Here is a 17,468-nt window from a genome sequence, read left to right as displayed (position 1 = left end):
TATTTTGTATGGATTCCTGCTCTTTGGCAACCCATAATAGTTGGGAAATGTATGGATGGCTCCAGATTTGCCATGCAAGCATAAAGCATGGAAGATCTGTGATTTTTAATAAATTTCATAAGTCTGATATGCTGTTCTTGGAACAAAAATTTGGCTGTGCACAGCTGCACTGCCAGATGCTCAGTTGCTTGGCTATTTGGAACCCTGGATGCAAGCCCTGGCTACATGGGACCAAGCCCTAGGTGGAAGCAGCCCTAGAACACCATTTTACATCTGTTTACAGCCTTGCATGTGACCAAAATCCAGATCTGCAACTGGAGAAAACCCTATGACACTATTTACTGGGCTGTCTAGGCAACCTCTGGCAGCCAAGTAGTGGACCCAGTGGAAAATCCACATGGACCATGATAAAGATCACCCCAGGGGTCACCTTATGCCCTAACATGCATGGGGTGATGATTTGATCACTGCCCATGAGCTGCAACCTAGGGATCTCAGCCTATTGTCGATTTGCAGACTCTGGGCAATGCACCCAACGCCTAGAGACATCACCTAGTGAATGGAAGTTGGCAGAATTGCTGATCTGGCTTAGGGAACTTCATCCATTGGCCATGGTATTGGGTGGGAAGGTGGGAAATGACCTAAATGTCCCTCCCCACATCTGTCCTTATGAAGGTATGGCTTGGGAACCCAAGTGGACCCCGCGGGTGATGGAAATCCTGCCTGTGCTTGGTCCTACAGCACTATTAGGCTGAGGGCAGCACAATAAGCCTATTATATCCTAGGGTCAGGTACAATTGCTGTAAAACCCCTACCCAAAAATAGGGGCTCATTGAAATTTTTGTTGAAAGCCCAGAATCCGAGGTCAAGGCTACCAGTATACTGTGGTGCATTGAACCCGAGGTTGAACATAATGAGGTAGCCCCATTGGTGAGGACTTATATACCATTAATAAGGCAAACACCAACTCCTTGTGACTGTATAGCTCACCACCAAATGTACTGGCTAAGGAAGGTACCATCCCTTGATTCTAGGACCCTTGGACTTAAATCCTAGTTCTAGGCTAAACCAATGATGACCCTCATCAACTTGAATGTTTTAGATAAAACATTTTTAAACCCAAACATCAATTTGCATGATTGATTTGATGATAAGAACCCAATTCCATATATACATCTTAAATCCCAACATAAATGACAAATTCTGCTACTTTGCAGATTGACCTTTCCTTAGTTAAAATGAAATAACTCCACCACCTGAACTCCATTGGTGTTGGTTCCAATTTTTTTAGAAACTAGACTCATAGGGCTGCATTTTTTTAGAAGATACCATTGCCTATTTATGTCTCTAAGTTAGTTAAAACTTCACTTCAAGTTGCTATCAAATTCGGATCCTGCTATCCTGACAGATTGACTCTTGCATAATAAAAATAATATAACTTCATAATCCAATCTTCATTTTCTTTGATTCCAGTTTTAATAGAAACTAGATTCATAGAGCTTCATTTTCTTAGAAGGAACCATGATCCAATTGTCTCTCTAAATGAACTGAAATTTCATTTCAATCCAAAAAAAAAATTCTGCAAATGAATTCTCTGGATGATGGCGCTGGGCGATGTTGACATCACCCAGAGACATCACCCAGTGAATGAAAACATCATTGTTTTGCTGATTTGACTTGGGGGACCTCCACATATGGACTATGAACACTGTAAGGAGGTGGAAAATGACCAAAATACCCCTCCTCACATCTGTCCATAATTATGTATACCTTGGGTACCTAAGTGGGCCCCGCAGGGCTTGGAAACCCTGTCTGTGTTGGTCCTGCAGCACTGCTTACCTAGGGACTGTGTTATAAGACTATTGTGAACTAGAAACATGTACTACAGTGGTAAAATACCATATTGACCCTAAGCTACATTCTCCGGATGATGCACCGGGACGTGGGCCTAAAGCCCACTGCAAGGCCCAGAGAATTCAAATAGATCTCAGACTGAGCACTGAATTAGACCTAGGAGCCTAGACTAACACTGGGTTATCCAAAATAGTTCTGAATAATTAAAATAACATATTTCTGATTTATTACTTTAGGATTTGTTTCCGTGCTCGAGGTGTATAGCCAGTGTCAAACCCTGCCCCTGACAAGTTGAAATTTTGGTTCAAGGACAGGAACCCCTGATCAGACAACCAGGATCACTATGGAGCATCACTCCACTCAATGAGATCAATGAGAATGCTTTGAACAGGTTTCCCTATATACCTGTCAGAAGATGCATAGCAGACTCCTGTTCTTGCACAGCTCACAGCCAGATGTATGGCTTGAACCCCAGGTATTCTCTTTCCTCCTTAAAGTGGTGGGACCCACCTCTAGAAAATCATGTAAAAACCCCTAATGGGCATGTGGGGACAACACCCTAACCCAGGGTCAAACCCCTGTGTTGTTCCCCTTTGAATTCTATTGCTGGAATTCTCTGGGCCATGGCACTGGGCGATGTGGCAACACCCAGAGACATCGCCCAGTGGCTATTTTTGTACATTTTTAATTATTCAAAATGTGGGGACCACCCCACTGGACCATGGACACCCTCCAGATAGAGGGGACTCTAAGGGACCACCTCATATCCCCTCGGTTCACTGCGGACCCCACCAGAGAGCCTCGAATCGAATGACGCCAAAAATCAGTTTTTAAAAGAGAGGGATCAAGGCAAACAGGCCTTAGTTGGCCTTGACTTATAAATAGGAGGCCTTGGGCTCATTTTAGAGCCCTTGGCAAATCTGAAATCCGAGAGAGGAAGGAGAGGAAAGAAGAGAGAGAAAGGAGAGGAAAAAGAGGAGGAAGAACGGAGAAGAAAGAGAAGGAGCTACTGCAGCCCATCTCAGGCTGATCCGAGCTCACCCACAACCCTATTCAGGTATAGAAACTCCCCCATACCTGCTGTACCTGTTCTTTCCCCATTCTTGCTGTGCTTTGCAACCCTGGGCAGCCCAGACAAGCTAGGGTTTGCCCAGTCTGGCTCTAGATCTGCCATGCATGCATAGAGCATGGGAGATCTGTGAATTTTATCACTTTTCATTAGGCATTTATGCTGTTGCCATGGCCAAAACCTGGCTGTGCCCACCTACACTGCTAGATGGCCTATTGACCAGTGTTTTTGGAACCCTAGGAGCTGGCTAAGGGTGTACATCCCTAACCCTAGATGGGTACAGCCTCAAGCCCCCTTGTTTCAGGTAATTTCAGCTCTGTACAAGGCTAGAACTGAATTCCAAGCCTAACCAAAACCTTGAATACTATTCGTCTGGGTTGTTTGGGCAGCCACAGTCAGCATGACTGGAACCCTGATGGAGAAACCAATTGGACCATGATGTAGACCATCACTGGAGCTACCTAAATGCCTAAACATGTAGAGGATCAGGTGTGAGCCCAACCATGCAAGCCCAGCCTTGGAAACTCAGCCTGTATCGATTCTACAGGCACTGGGCGATGCAGACATCGCCCAGAGCCAATGCCCAGTGAAGGGAATTTGGCTGGAATGATGGACAGACCTGGGGAATTTCACCCACATACCCCCTGGACACTGTGGAAAGGCTGGAAATTACCAAAAAGCCCTTCCTCACATCTGTTCTTATTTAGAAATGATTCGAAACCCTAGTGGGCCCCGCATGTGATTGTACACTACTGTGCTTAGTCCTACAACACAAACATGCTTTGGGCAGCACCAAGGCCATGTTCTGGCCTAGTGGTAGGTACTGGTATTACAAATGACCAATTTACCCCTGTACCCTAACACTGGCCATGCACCGAGACATGACCTAAGACCCAGTGTAAGGCCCGGTATTTCCAAATGAGACCAACTAAACCCCGGGTCAACTCAGTAAATTAGGGTAACCCTAGAACCATCAGTGTAGGCTAATGACTGAATAAGACAATGCTTGATTTGTGTCTAGGACCTGATCCCGAGCTCGAGGTCAACAACCACACAATTGCTGTGATTGAATTTGTGATTGAGTACCTAGAGCCAGGTACTGGTGAGTGAATAATACTATCGTATGTGCAAATGTAATTATGATCTGATGCCGGCTATTAATAATTGAATCATGAATGCTGTGTTATTTACTTATAATTCAAATTACTCAAATCACTGCATAATGTCTATTGTTGATCAACACTGTGAATTCTATATGATGGTTATGATTGCTAGACTAGATGCCGTACTGGGCTTGGAAATGGGGCCCGTGGTAGCCCGTATTATGGGGTATGGTTGACACCACTGGGCTCATACGATACCATATAGACATGGGGCTAGAGTTTCATCACCCGTGCTACGCACCCTTGCCAGTAGGAGTTAAGGTGTTGGATGCCTTTGGGGACAATTATCAGGGAGTGAGAAAAAAAAAAGAAAAGGAATAAAAGAACACCGGAATGGTGCATAAATAAAAAGAATGCCGGAATGGTACATGAGGGAAGAAACGGTTGTCCCCCTGGATAATCACAGAGGGCTGGTCGGGCTGACCTTGGTGAACAAATACGGGAGCTGACTGGTCCTCTCCGACAACGCAATGGGTGTATCACGGGAAGGGGTAACCAAGCCCACACCAGGGATACATGTATTGGGGATTGTAGTAGGACAAACTTGACTTAGTTGTATTTCTAGGTGGCTAATAATAAAGAATCTGGACTTGCATATCATGTAGATCATATGAACTGTGGATTGTGATTGCATATGCATGCATGATGGGTGTTATTTGCTCACAAGCTCGGTGGGGCTCACAGTCTGTTATATGTTGCTTTCTTCTTAGATGATCCTACAGGTGGATGCCGCTGTGGCATGGTGGGTTATTTCGGGGAGGAGAGTTTTGGTTGTTACGATGATGTTCGTGTGGACCCCGACAGAGGTCACACCGATTCTACGTACGTTCTCGGTGGTCATTGCGGATGAAGACCATTGAAGCGTGCATGTGATGTTTTAACTGGGTACCCCTTTGAGGTTTTCTGGAGTTATCCCCGTTCTGACTTGGTTATTGTAGTTTTCTTTTCTTTTCTTTTTTGGGGCTGAGAATGCTCGCCCTGTATATATTTTTGTATGTAGTACCGTTCTTATCAGCTTTTGTTTCTTTGTTGTGGGTTGTGTGCGCTTGGGAGATGTATCAAACAAAACTTAATATATATATATATATATCATCACCATTTCCCGTGTCGCTATGCTTCCTTTTTTGCTTTTAAATTATAGACCTCCTGCACTACTCTGATCTTACTTATGGTTAAGATGTGGATATGGTTCCATAATCGTAAGTACTGCTTCTAGATCCATGGGATTTGGCGGATTACTGTTACGCAATTCGGGTCACCTACCCAATCCTCCTAGGGGGTGGTTTGGGGTGTGACAGAGCTTGGTATCAGAGCGTGAGGCTCTTCTTACGATTATGGGTTGCAGACTAGGACTAATAAGCTTTAAACAATAAAACATGCAAGAATTAAAAACCATAGGGGAGGTAGAGTAAAATGCAAGAATTTCCTTAACTCAGTTATAGTTACAAAAGTTTGATTGCATAATTGCAATTCAACAAGTACATAAACGGAAGACAAAGAAAGAAAAAGTACATAAGCATAAGAAAATAACAGTAGTCAACATCATGTAGCACGAAAGTCCGGTACTGTAGGAACTACTCTGTAGGAGGCAAGTCGCTCGGTGGAGGCTGAGTCTGGCGAGAGTCAACTCTGTAGAATCTATCCCAGAAATCCAATCTCTGCTCAACAGCACCCATTCTACTGCCCAAGGAAGTGAAGCCCTGATCCACCCTGGATCCTAGGTCTGACATCTCGTACGTAGGCTCTGAAGCTGTGCCATCACCTGAGCCCAATCTGGAGGCCCTGGAACCTATGAACTGGTGGCACCGGTCTTCTCGTAAGCAGGTAAGTTCGTAAACTGTGTGTCAAAACCCTCGAGATCATCTGGACCTAACCCCTGCTCCCTTGTGTACATGCCCTGAGTGACTACTCCAATGTCGCCCTGCCCCTCTCCAATCTGACCCTCATCATGTGCATCACCACCCTGCCCCTTGTCCTGCTATATATCCTCAGCCATCACCTGCTCCTCATCCACTACTGGATCTTCCCCAGGCACCTTCATCTTCAAGATAAAAGTCTTATCGATAGGTTTGGATCAGACCCTATCAATGAACTCGTCCTCCAATGGAACCCCGAAATATCAGAAGACCAAGGTAAGGAACTTCCCATAAGGAAGGTTTCCATCGGTTGGGTTCCAGGCGTGATAAAGCATCACCTGAATAAATAAGGGGTGTTGATGACTGGACCCCCCTGACCAGCACCCAATAGGCAATAAGTGATATACGACCGCATCATAGATATGCTGCCCTTGTTTCCTCCCTTGGGGTAGATGTTATAGGTCACACATCTACTAATAACCCTAGCACTAGGCTTGTAGGCAGTCTCAGACTTGGGAGTATTCCTTGAACCGGTCAAAGTAGTGAAAACTGTCCTCCTAGTCTCGAGGGAGAACATCTCGGATATGTCCATGCGGGGTTGGTCCCTACACCTGTGTCTGGTAAACCCAGGATCTCTACCAAGAGGGTAGTGGTCAATCTGATATCCACTCCCTTTACCCTACTATGAAGTGTGAAATCTTGTGCCCCGGATGGCATCAAGTTACAGTAAAAGTACCGAACCAGGTTGGGATAACAAGGCTCGATAGGGAATAACATCGATGCCCAACCTAGGGCATTGAACTTGACAAAGAGGCCATATTGGTGGAAGTCCTCTACTCGTACCACCCGGCCATTTACTATCTTTACAGAAGCAAAATTTCTCTATTCCTTGGCATACTCATACTTGGAGAAAAGATGGTGCTCGAAATCTGGCTCCTCGGAAGATGAATCCTCCCTAGGAGATGATGGTGGAATCGAAGAATAAGAAGACTCCTCGGATTTGACTCGTAGCCTCTTTTGGGCTACCGATTTCCATGTAGTACGACGACTAGTAGACATTTTCTACACAACAAGAGAGAGAATACCAAGTTTAGGGCAAGTAAATCAGTAAAACCTAACCTAGGTAAAGAAGAAATGGAGAAAAACAAGTAAGCATATAGAGAAAACCTAAAAACAAAAGGAACTTACCTAGGCACGTGTGAAGTTGTAAATAGGCCGAGAAATTACCAAGAATTGGTGTGGAAGTGGTCCCCTTACTCTTCTAGAACTTCTCCCAAGTGTTTAGAGGAGTTTAGAATGAAACTAGGAAAGAATGGGGCCCTCTCGGACTTAAAAAGCCTGAGCCCAATTCTCTGGGCGATGGTACTGGGTGATGTGGCAACGCTCAGAGACATTGCCCAGTGATGGTAAATTTGCAAAAAATCCAGAATTTACACATGGGAACTTAGTTTTGGGCATAATAACCCCATAGGACATAAAAACAAGGACAAAAAAAAATAATAACTATTATTATTGTTAAATAATAAGAATATTATATTAATAAAATATAATAATAAATAATTTATGACCTAAGAACTTAGATCTCATGGACTCAAGAAAGTGGAAATTTTTTAAATGCAACACCTAGGGACTAAGGGAGAAGAACCTATATGGCTAGGTTAAAATAAGGATGTATTACATATTTGTGAGTATATTAGCATTGATATAATTATAGTATACGGTTGAATTCAAATAAGCTAAATGCGTGCCTATTGTAATGTACAAACTGACCGGATTGTTGCTATGCAAACCAGAACTTAGTTACGTTGGTATGTTGTATTATGTGTTGACTAAGTGTGGGAAGCATAGATCTTACCCTAACCAAGGTGTAGGATAGTTGAGAGCAAGATCTGATAGGTTGTCTAGTCAATCGAATCCTTAGATGCTAAGGTACCTCGAGCCAACCCAAGAATTTGTTATATTGATGATTATGGTTATTTAAGTTTCCAATAGTCGTGTACTTAATTCTTTCAATTAAGTATGTCCTAATGCTTAGAACCATGTTATGTGACAGGACCAGTGAGTTGACTAAGGCTGGTGACCCCAGCATCATGCTTTATATTAGACATTTATGAGAGAGACTGAGACGGATACGGTTAGTGTTACCCCGGGCTGAGAGTCGACTGGACTTTTACTTGGCTATTGCAGCCATTAGTGGACCCGAGGACCGAGAGCATTTTCTGAGTCTAGTTGGAGAGGTAATAGCTGACATAGAATTTCTACTGGCACTAGAGTTCGAGACCGGGAAGAAGCTAGAGAGTTTGCCTGCTAGATCAGGTAATTAATTAAAAGTATTTATTTAAAAATCTGAATTTTTTTTTTATTAGTGCCATGCATAACATACTGACTCATAAAACACATAAGAAAGAGAAACATAAGGTATTCAATAAGACACAACACCTAAAAAACCAAGATAATGAATCTAATAATCCACCTTACTGGTATGACTCATGATACTCATTGGAACTATAGACTGGGTTAGTATCTGTTAGCTAGGGAACAACTGTTGATCCGTATAGATGAATTGGAATATTGAACTCGCTCCTCTTTTTAGAGAAGCAACAATGATCAACACTAGAAGTTCTCGTGGAGGTCGTAAGGATAAACGACCTAGAATTGTACAGGAGGTTGAACTGCCCAATGGAACTGAGGCTCAAAACTCTGAGGCATCGGCTGCTTCATCAGGAGCACCAGCGGCTGCACAACCTACTACAACAGCACCTCAGCCAAGTGTGGCAGCCGGCGACGTGACTACGTTCATGACCACGATGATGCGAACCATGCAACAACAATAGGAGTTGCTTGGTCAGATGTCTACACAGTTTGCAACTATGATGCACGAACGCGCTGCACCACCACCACCACCCAATCGACCAGTGCTATTTCCACCACCTGTGCCTCAGCACTTAGCAAAAAATTCTACCGCCAAGGTTATGGAAAGGTTCAAGAAACTCCAACCGCCTGTATTTTCCAAAATAACCTCTAAGGTAATGCAGCCGAAAAGATGGATTAGTGCCCTGGAAAAAGCATTTGAAGTACTCGAGTGCACAGACGCGCAAAAGATTATTTGTGTGGGTTATCAGTTACAAAATGAAGTCGAAGCTTGGTGGAAATCCACGAGGCCTAATTTGGAAGCTGCTCACCCAAATCCCACATGGGCGCAGTTTAAAGAGGTTTTCTTTAAAAAAACTACTTTCCCGAAAGTTTCAAGGATAGAAAGGAAGCAGAATTCATCGCATTGGTGCAAGGGAACAAGTTGGTACTAGATTACTAACAGCTGTTCAAAGATCTATTCCATTTTGCTCTAGAGCACTTAAAAGGGGAAGTTAGTAAGGCCAAGAAATTTGAGAAGGGACTCAAAACTGAGATTGGATCAGTTTTGTCAATCATGGATATTCGGGATTATGCTCAAATGGTTGATAAGGCGAAGACAATGGAGGATAGATTCAAGGAAAAAGAGAAAGAAAAGACTGTGATGTCGCCTGGTTTGAACAAAAGGTCAAATAACTTCCAAACCTATGGTTGGCCAAATAAGCTTTATCGAGGATCAAATTTAAGCCCTACTCCAACTCTGTATCGTAGGCCGAGCGTAGGTCAAAGTTCTTTTCACCCTACATTTACTCGATCCACTCAACCTACTACAAGTCAAGCGACTACAATAGTTTTGCCAGCTCAACCAGCAACAAGTCAAGCGAGCAAGGCCTCAACACCTGGAGCTCTGCCCTTTAAGTGCTATTTGTGTAACAAGGAAGGACATATGGCTAGGGATTGCAAATCATGTGGATATGGCAACAATTCATTTAATCAGCCCTACGCTAGACCATTTCAACCAAGTGACAATCGGATGCAAGGAAAGGTGTACGCTTTAACAAATGAAGAAGCTGAGGCAAACCCCGACGTAATGATAGGTAAGTGATCGAACCTTGTAAATTATAGGGAATAATTGGTTTAATTCATGAAACCTAAATTACCTACAAACCCTAGGTACCCTGAATGTCTCAACCATACCCTCGCGAGTGTTATTTGACTAGGGCGCAACCCACTCTTTCGTCTCCTCAACCTTTGCGAGTAAAATAAAAGATCAACCAAGAGATATTGGGCATGAATTAGTAGTCAGCACGCCAACAGGAAGCATTGTGAGTTTGAAGGAGGTCTATGACCCTTGTCAGATCAAAATCTGTGGAAAGAATCTAATCGTACGACTGATAAAAATGGATATAAATGATTTTGACGTGATACTAGGCATGGATTGGTTGTCTGCCTATGGTGCAAATGTTATGTGTGCGGAGAAAAAGATAAAGTTTAAACTAGAAGATGGGTCAGAATTCACCTATCAAAGTGAACCGAGGAGGAAGTCCAGACGAATAACATTATCCGTACTTCAAGTGAAGAAGTTGCTTGATGATGGATGCCAAGGGTTTTTGGCCACTATGATGGACATAGAGGCGAAGATAAAACCCTTGGAGGAACTTCACATTGTCAGACAATTTCCTGATGTATTTCCAGAAGATCTGGCACAGTTGCCGCAGGACCGCGATATAGAGTTCGCGATTGACCTGATTCTTGGTGCAGCATCGGTATCTAAGGCACCATATAGGATGGCGCCAGTCGAATTGAAAGAGTTGTAGACACAACTTCAAGATCTGCTAAAGAAGGGATTTATTCGACCCAGTGTGTCATCCTGGGGAGCACCTGTGCTGTTCGTAAAGAAGAAAGATGGTACCAATGCGGCTGTGTATCGACTACCGCGAGTTGAATAAACTGACAATCAAGAATCGATACCTATTTCCACGTATCGATGACCTGTTTGATCAGCTACAAGGAGCAAGAGTTTTCTCTAAGATTGATCTTAGGTCAGGATACCATCAACTGAAGATCAAAAGTGGTGACATTCATAAAATGGCATTTCGAACCCGATACGGACATTACAAATTCTTAGTGTCGCTGTTCGGATTAACCAATGCCCCGGCAGCATTTATGGATATGATGAACAGAGTATTCCATGACGTGCTAGATAAGTTCATCATAGTATTTATTGACGACATTCTGGTATACTCTAAGAGTGAGGAAGAGCACGCACGACACCTTACATTCGTGTTGCAGCAGCTGCGGGAACACCAACTCTATGCCGAGTTTAGTAAGTGTGAATTTTGGCTCAACCAAATTGGTTTCTTGGGGCATATCGTCACCAAAGATGGCATCAAGGTAGACCCCGGCAAAGTGAAGGCAGTTCTTGAATGGGAGACTCCAAAAAATGCCACGGAGATTCGAAGTTTCTTAGGATTGGCTGATTATTACCGCCGATTTATTGAGAATTTCTCACGCATTTCGATGCCCATGAAAAAACTCACGAAGAAGGGTACTAAGTTTGAATGGAATGAGACATACGAGAAGAGTTTTCAAGAACTGAAGGATCGATTGGTAACAGCCCCGATTTTGACCATTCCAGACAGAATGGGAGGAATGGTAGTATATACGGACGCATCGAGAACAGGCCTAGGTGGCGTCCTGATGCAGAGAGGTAAAGTAGTCGCTTATGCCTCAGGGCATTTAAAAGAACACAAGAAGAATTATCCCACTCATGATTTGGAGTTAGCAGCGGTAGTCTTCGCGTTGAAAATTTGGCGACACTACCTATACGGTGAAAAGAGTGAAATCTTCACTGATCACAAAAGCCTGAAGTATTTCTTCACCCAAAAGGAGTTGAACGTGAGACAGAGGCGGTGGCTGGAATTGGTAAAGGATTATGACTGTGAAATCCAGTATCACCCTGGTAAGGCCAATGTTGTGGCAGATGCATTAAGCAAAAAATCTCAGACTGCATCCCTCACATCATTAGTCGTAAGTGAACAATTAATAGAGGAAGCTCAGAAATTTGATTTAGAGGTCGTGATCGAAGAAGCGACCAATGGACCTGCAGTCGTTGATACAAGAGGAGATAATTGAGAAGCAAGCATTGGACCCCGAGCTGGCCAAAATTATATTGGAAATTCAACATGGTGTCCACAGAGACCCGAATTTTACATTGGCCCAAGATGGAGCATTGAAGTTTCGTGATAGATTATGCATGCCTGATGACTTTGACATCCAAGACCGAATTCTTAAAGAGGCGCATAGCTCACCCTATACAGTCCACCCTGGAAGCACAAAGATGTACAAAGATTTCAACAAATATTACTGGTGGATGGGAATGAAGCAGACCATAGCAATCTACGTGCCCAAGTGCCTTACCTGTCAACAAATAAAGGCAGAAAGACACCGATCGTATGGACTCTTGCAACCACTTCCCATACCTGAGTGGAAATGGGAAAGAATCACTATGGATTTCGTGATAAATCTGCCCAACACCAGGAAGGGCATAAATGCAATTTGGGTGATCGTAGATGGACTGATAAAGGCAGCTCACTTCATATCGATTAAAATAAGTTATCCGATGGAGAAGCTTGCCCAGATCTACATTGACAACATAGTCCGCTTACATGGCGTGCCTATCAGTATTGTGTCTGACAAAGATCCTCAATTTACTTCAAGGTTTTGGAGAAGCTTACAAAAGGCATTGGGATCTCAATTGAATCTTAGTACAGCTTTCCATCCGGAAACGGACGGACAATCGGAAAGAACCATTCAGACTCTGGAGGACATGCTCTGAGCCTGTGTCTTGGAAATGAATAACAGTTGGGATGCTAACATACCACTGGTGGAATTTGCATACAATAACAGTTATCACTCCACCATTGGCATGGCACCGTTCGAAGCACTCTATGGCAGAAAGTGTCGAACTCCGCTCTATTGGGATGAAGTTGGTGAGCAAAAATATCTCGGACCTAAAATGATTCAAGCGACATGCGACAAAGTGGATGTCATAAGAGAGAAGATCAAGGCAGCCCAATCGAGACAGAAGAGTTATGCGGACAATCGAAGGAAGGATATTGAATTTGAGATCGGAGAAAAAGTATTTCTTCGAGTGTCTCCAACCAAAGGACTGCTGTGCTTCAACAAGAAAGGCAAGTTGAGCCCAAGATTTATTTGTCCATATGAAATTCTTAATAGAGTGGGACCTGTAGCATACCAGTTGGCTCTACCACCATCTTTGTCGAGCGTCCATGATGTTTTCCATATGTCAATGCTATGAAAATATATTAATAATCCGACACATGTGCTGCCAACAGAACCTGAACAGTTGGACGTGGATATGACCTATGAAGAACACCCCACGGAGATATTGGATAGAAAGGAGCATAATCTCCATAACCGCACCATCGCTTTTGTGCAGGTTCGATGGGGAAATAACCCAGAAGAAGAAGCTTCGTGGGAACGTGAGGAAGAAATGAAGGAGAAATATCCTCAGCTTTTTGGATTACATGGTAAGCAAATTTCGAGGATGAAATTTTTGTAAGGTGGGGAGAAATATCAAACCCTGCCCCTGACAAGTTGAAATTTTGGTTCAAGGACAAGAACCCCTAATTAGGCAACCAAGATCACTGTGGAGCATCACTCCACTCAATGAGATCAATGAGAATGCTTTGAATAGGTTTCCCTACATACCTGTCAGAAGATGGATAGTAGGCCCCTGTTCTTGCACAGCTCACAGCCTGATGTATGGCTTGAACCCCAGGTATTCTCTTTCCTCCTTAAAGTGGTGGGACCCACCTCTGGAAAATCAAGTAAAAACCCCTAATGGGCATGTGGGGACAATACCCTAACCCAGGGTCAAACCCCTGTGTTGTTCCCCTTTGAATTCTGTTCCTGGAATTCTCTAGGCCATGGCACTGGAGGATGTGGCAACGCCCAGAGACATCGCCCAGTGGCTATTGTTGCATATTTTTAATTATTAAAAATGTGGGGACCACCCCACTGGACCATGGACACCCTCCAGTGATAGAGGGGACTCTGAGAGACCACCTCATATCCCTAGTTCATTGCGGACCCCACCAGAGAACCCAGAACTGAACAGAATCAATTCCAAAAATCAATTTTTAAAAGGGGGACTGAAGGCACACAGGCCTTAGTTGGCCTTGACTTATAAATAGGAGGCCTTGGGCTCATTTTAGAGCCCTTGGCAAATCTAAAATCCAAGAGATGAAGGAGAGGAAAGAAGAGAGAGAAAAGAGAGGAAGAAGAGGAGGAAGAAGGGAGAAGAAAGAGAAGGAGCTGCTACAGCCCATCTCAGGCTAATCCGAGCTCACTCACAGCCCTATTCAGGCATAGAAACTCCCCCATACCTGTTGTACCTATTCTTTCCCCATTCTTGCTGTGCTTTGCAACCCTGGGCAGCTCAGACAAGCTAGGGTTTGCCCAGTCTAGCTCCAGATCTGCCATGCATGCATAGAGCATGGGAGATCTGTGAATTTTATCACTTTTCATTAGGCATTTAAGTTGTTGCCATGGCCGAAACCTGGCTGTGCCCACCTGCACTACCAGATGGCCTATTGGCCAGTGTTTTTGGAACCCTAGGAGCTGGCTAAGGCTGTATAGCCCTAGCCCTAGATGGGTACAGCCTCAAGCCCCCTTGTTTCAAGTAATTTCAGCTCTGTACAAGGCTGGAACTGAATTCCAAGCCTAACCAAAACCCTAAACACTATTCAACTGGGTTGCTTGGGTAGTCACAGTCAGCCTGACTGGAACCCTGATGGAGAAACCAATTGGACCATGATGTAGACCATCACTGGGGCTACCTAAATCCCTAAACATGCAGAGGATCAGGTGTGAGCCCAACCATGCAAGCCCAACCTTGGAATCTCAGCCTGTATCGATTCTACAAGCACTGGGCGATGCAGACATCGCCCAGAGCCAACGCCCAGTAAAGGGAATTTGGCTGGAATGATGGACACACCTGGGGGATTTCACCCACATACCCCCTGGACACTGTGGAAAGGCTGGAAATTACCAAAAACCCCTTCCTCACATCTGTTCTTATTTAGAAATGAATCGGAACCCTAGTGGGCCCCGTATGTGATTGTACACTGCTGTGCTTAGTCCTATAGCACAAACATGCTTTGGACAGCACCGAGGCCATGTTCTGGCCTAGTGGCAGGTACTAGTATTACAAATGACCAATTTGCCCCTGTGCCCTAACACTGGCCATGCACCGGGACATGACCTAAGACCTAGTGTAAGGCCCGGTATTTCCAAATAAGACCAACTAAACCCCGGGTCAACTCAGTAAATTAGGGTAACCCTAGAACCATTAGTGTAGGCTAATGACTGAATAAGACAATGCTTGATTTGTGTCTAGGACCTGATCCCGAGCTCGAGGTCAACAACCAAAGAACTGCTGGGATTGAATTTGTGACTGAGTACCTAGAGCCAAGTACTGGTGAGTGAATAATACTATCGTATATACAAATGTAATTATGATCTGATGCCGGCTATTAATAATTGAATCATGAATGCTGTGTTATTTACTTATAATTCAAATTACTCAAATTACTGCATAATGTCTGTTGTTGATCAACACTGTGAATTCTATATGATGGTTGTGATTGCTAGACTAGATGTCGTACTCGGCTTGGAAATGGGGCCCGTGGTAGCCCGTATTATGGGGTACGATTGACACCACTGGACTCATATGATGCCATATAGACATGGGGCTAGAGTTTCATCACCCATGCTACGCACCCTTTCCAGCAGAGGTTAAGGTACTGGATGCCTGTGGGGACAATTATTAGGGAGTGAGAAAAAAAAGAAGAAGAATAAAAGAACACCGGAATGGTGCATAAATAAAAGAACACTGGACTAGTGCATGAGGGAAGAAACGGTTGTCCCCTTGGATAATCACAGAGGACTGGTTGGGTTGACCTTGGTGAACAAATGCGGGGGCTGACTGGTCCTCTTCGACAACTCAATGGGTGTATCGCGGGAAGGGGTAACCAAGCCTGCACCAGGGATACACATATTGGGGATTGTAGTAGCACAGACCTGACTTAGTTGTATTGCTAGGTGGCTAATAATAAAGAATCTGGACTTGCATATCATGTAGATCATATTAACTATGGATTATGATTGCATATGCATGCATGATGGATGTTATTTGCTCACGAGCTCGGTGGGGCTTACACTCTATTATATGTTGCTTTCTTCTTAGATGATCCTGCAGGTGGATGCTGCTGTGGCATGGCGGGTTATTTTGAGGAGGAGAGTTTTGGTTGTTATGATGATGTTAGTGTGGACCCCGACGGAGGTCATACCAATTCTGTGTACGTTCTCGATGGTCATTGCGGATGAAGGCCATTGAAGCGTGCATTTGATGTTTTGACTGGGGACTCCTTTTGGGTTTTTTGAAGTTATCCCCGTTCTGACTTGGTTATTGTAGTTTTCTTTTCTTTTTCTTTTTGGGGCTGAGAATGCTCGCCCTGTATATATTTTTGTATGTAGTATTGTTCTTATCAGCTTTTGTTTCTTTGTTGTGGGTCGTGTGTGCTCGGGAGATGTATCAAACAAAACTTAATATGTATATATTATCACCATTTCTCGTATCGTTATGCCTCTTTTTTTACTTTTAAATTGTAGATGTCCTGCACTACTCTGGTCTTACTTATGGTTAAGATGTGGATATGGTTCCATAATTGTAAGCACTGCTTCTAGATCCGTGGGATTTGGTGGATTGTCGTTACGCAATTCGGGTCACCTAACTAACAATCCTCCTAGGGGGTGGTTTGGGGTGCGACAACCAGATACCGATCGGAACTGAACAAACATCTGAACCAGTAGAATCAAACCAAGGTGAGTGGAATTATACCATGAGTGTAGGTGTAACATGACTGATGGGTAATGACAACAACAACAACAATATTTACTGTCTTTAATTACTTTAAATTATTTTATATTCTTATTTAAATTCTGGATCATATTTTATGGACATTGAAAATGGATGATAATGCTTGTATGTGGAATTGCTAGATTAGATGCCATAGTCGGCTTGGAAATGAGGCCTATGGTAGCCCGTATTATGGGATACGGTTGACACCGCTTAACTCATACGATGACATATAGACATGGGGCTAGAGTTTCATTACCCTTGCCAATAGGGGTTAAGGTGTTGGATGCCTATGGGAGCCACAATTAATGTCAGGAGCTATATGCTGGGCTTTACGCCATAATTAATGTCAAGGGCTATATGCCAGGCTTTAAGCCACAACTAAATCATGAGCTATATGCCGGGCTTTATGCCACAATAAAATCCAAAAATAAAAGGGAAAAGAATTGAGCTAAATATCGACGGTTACCCCACAGGTTAATCACAGAGAGCTGGTCGGGCTGACCAAGGACTAGTGCGCTGGGCTGACTGGTCCTCTCTGACAACTCAATGGGTGTATCGCGGGAAAGGGTAATCAAGCCCACACCAGGGATACATGTATTGGGGATTGTAGTAGCACTAACCTGCCTTAGTTGTGATGTTAGGTGGCTAATAAATAAAATGAACTGCACCTCATGTAGGACTCATTTGGTTGTCCTTGCATGTGCATGCATGGTTTATATTTCATTCAC

Source organism: Telopea speciosissima, chromosome 9 (assembly GCF_018873765.1).
Source record: "Telopea speciosissima isolate NSW1024214 ecotype Mountain lineage chromosome 9, Tspe_v1, whole genome shotgun sequence".
NCBI classification, from domain to species: domain Eukaryota; kingdom Viridiplantae; phylum Streptophyta; class Magnoliopsida; order Proteales; family Proteaceae; genus Telopea; species Telopea speciosissima.
Note: the sequence above shows the minus strand (reverse complement) of the source record.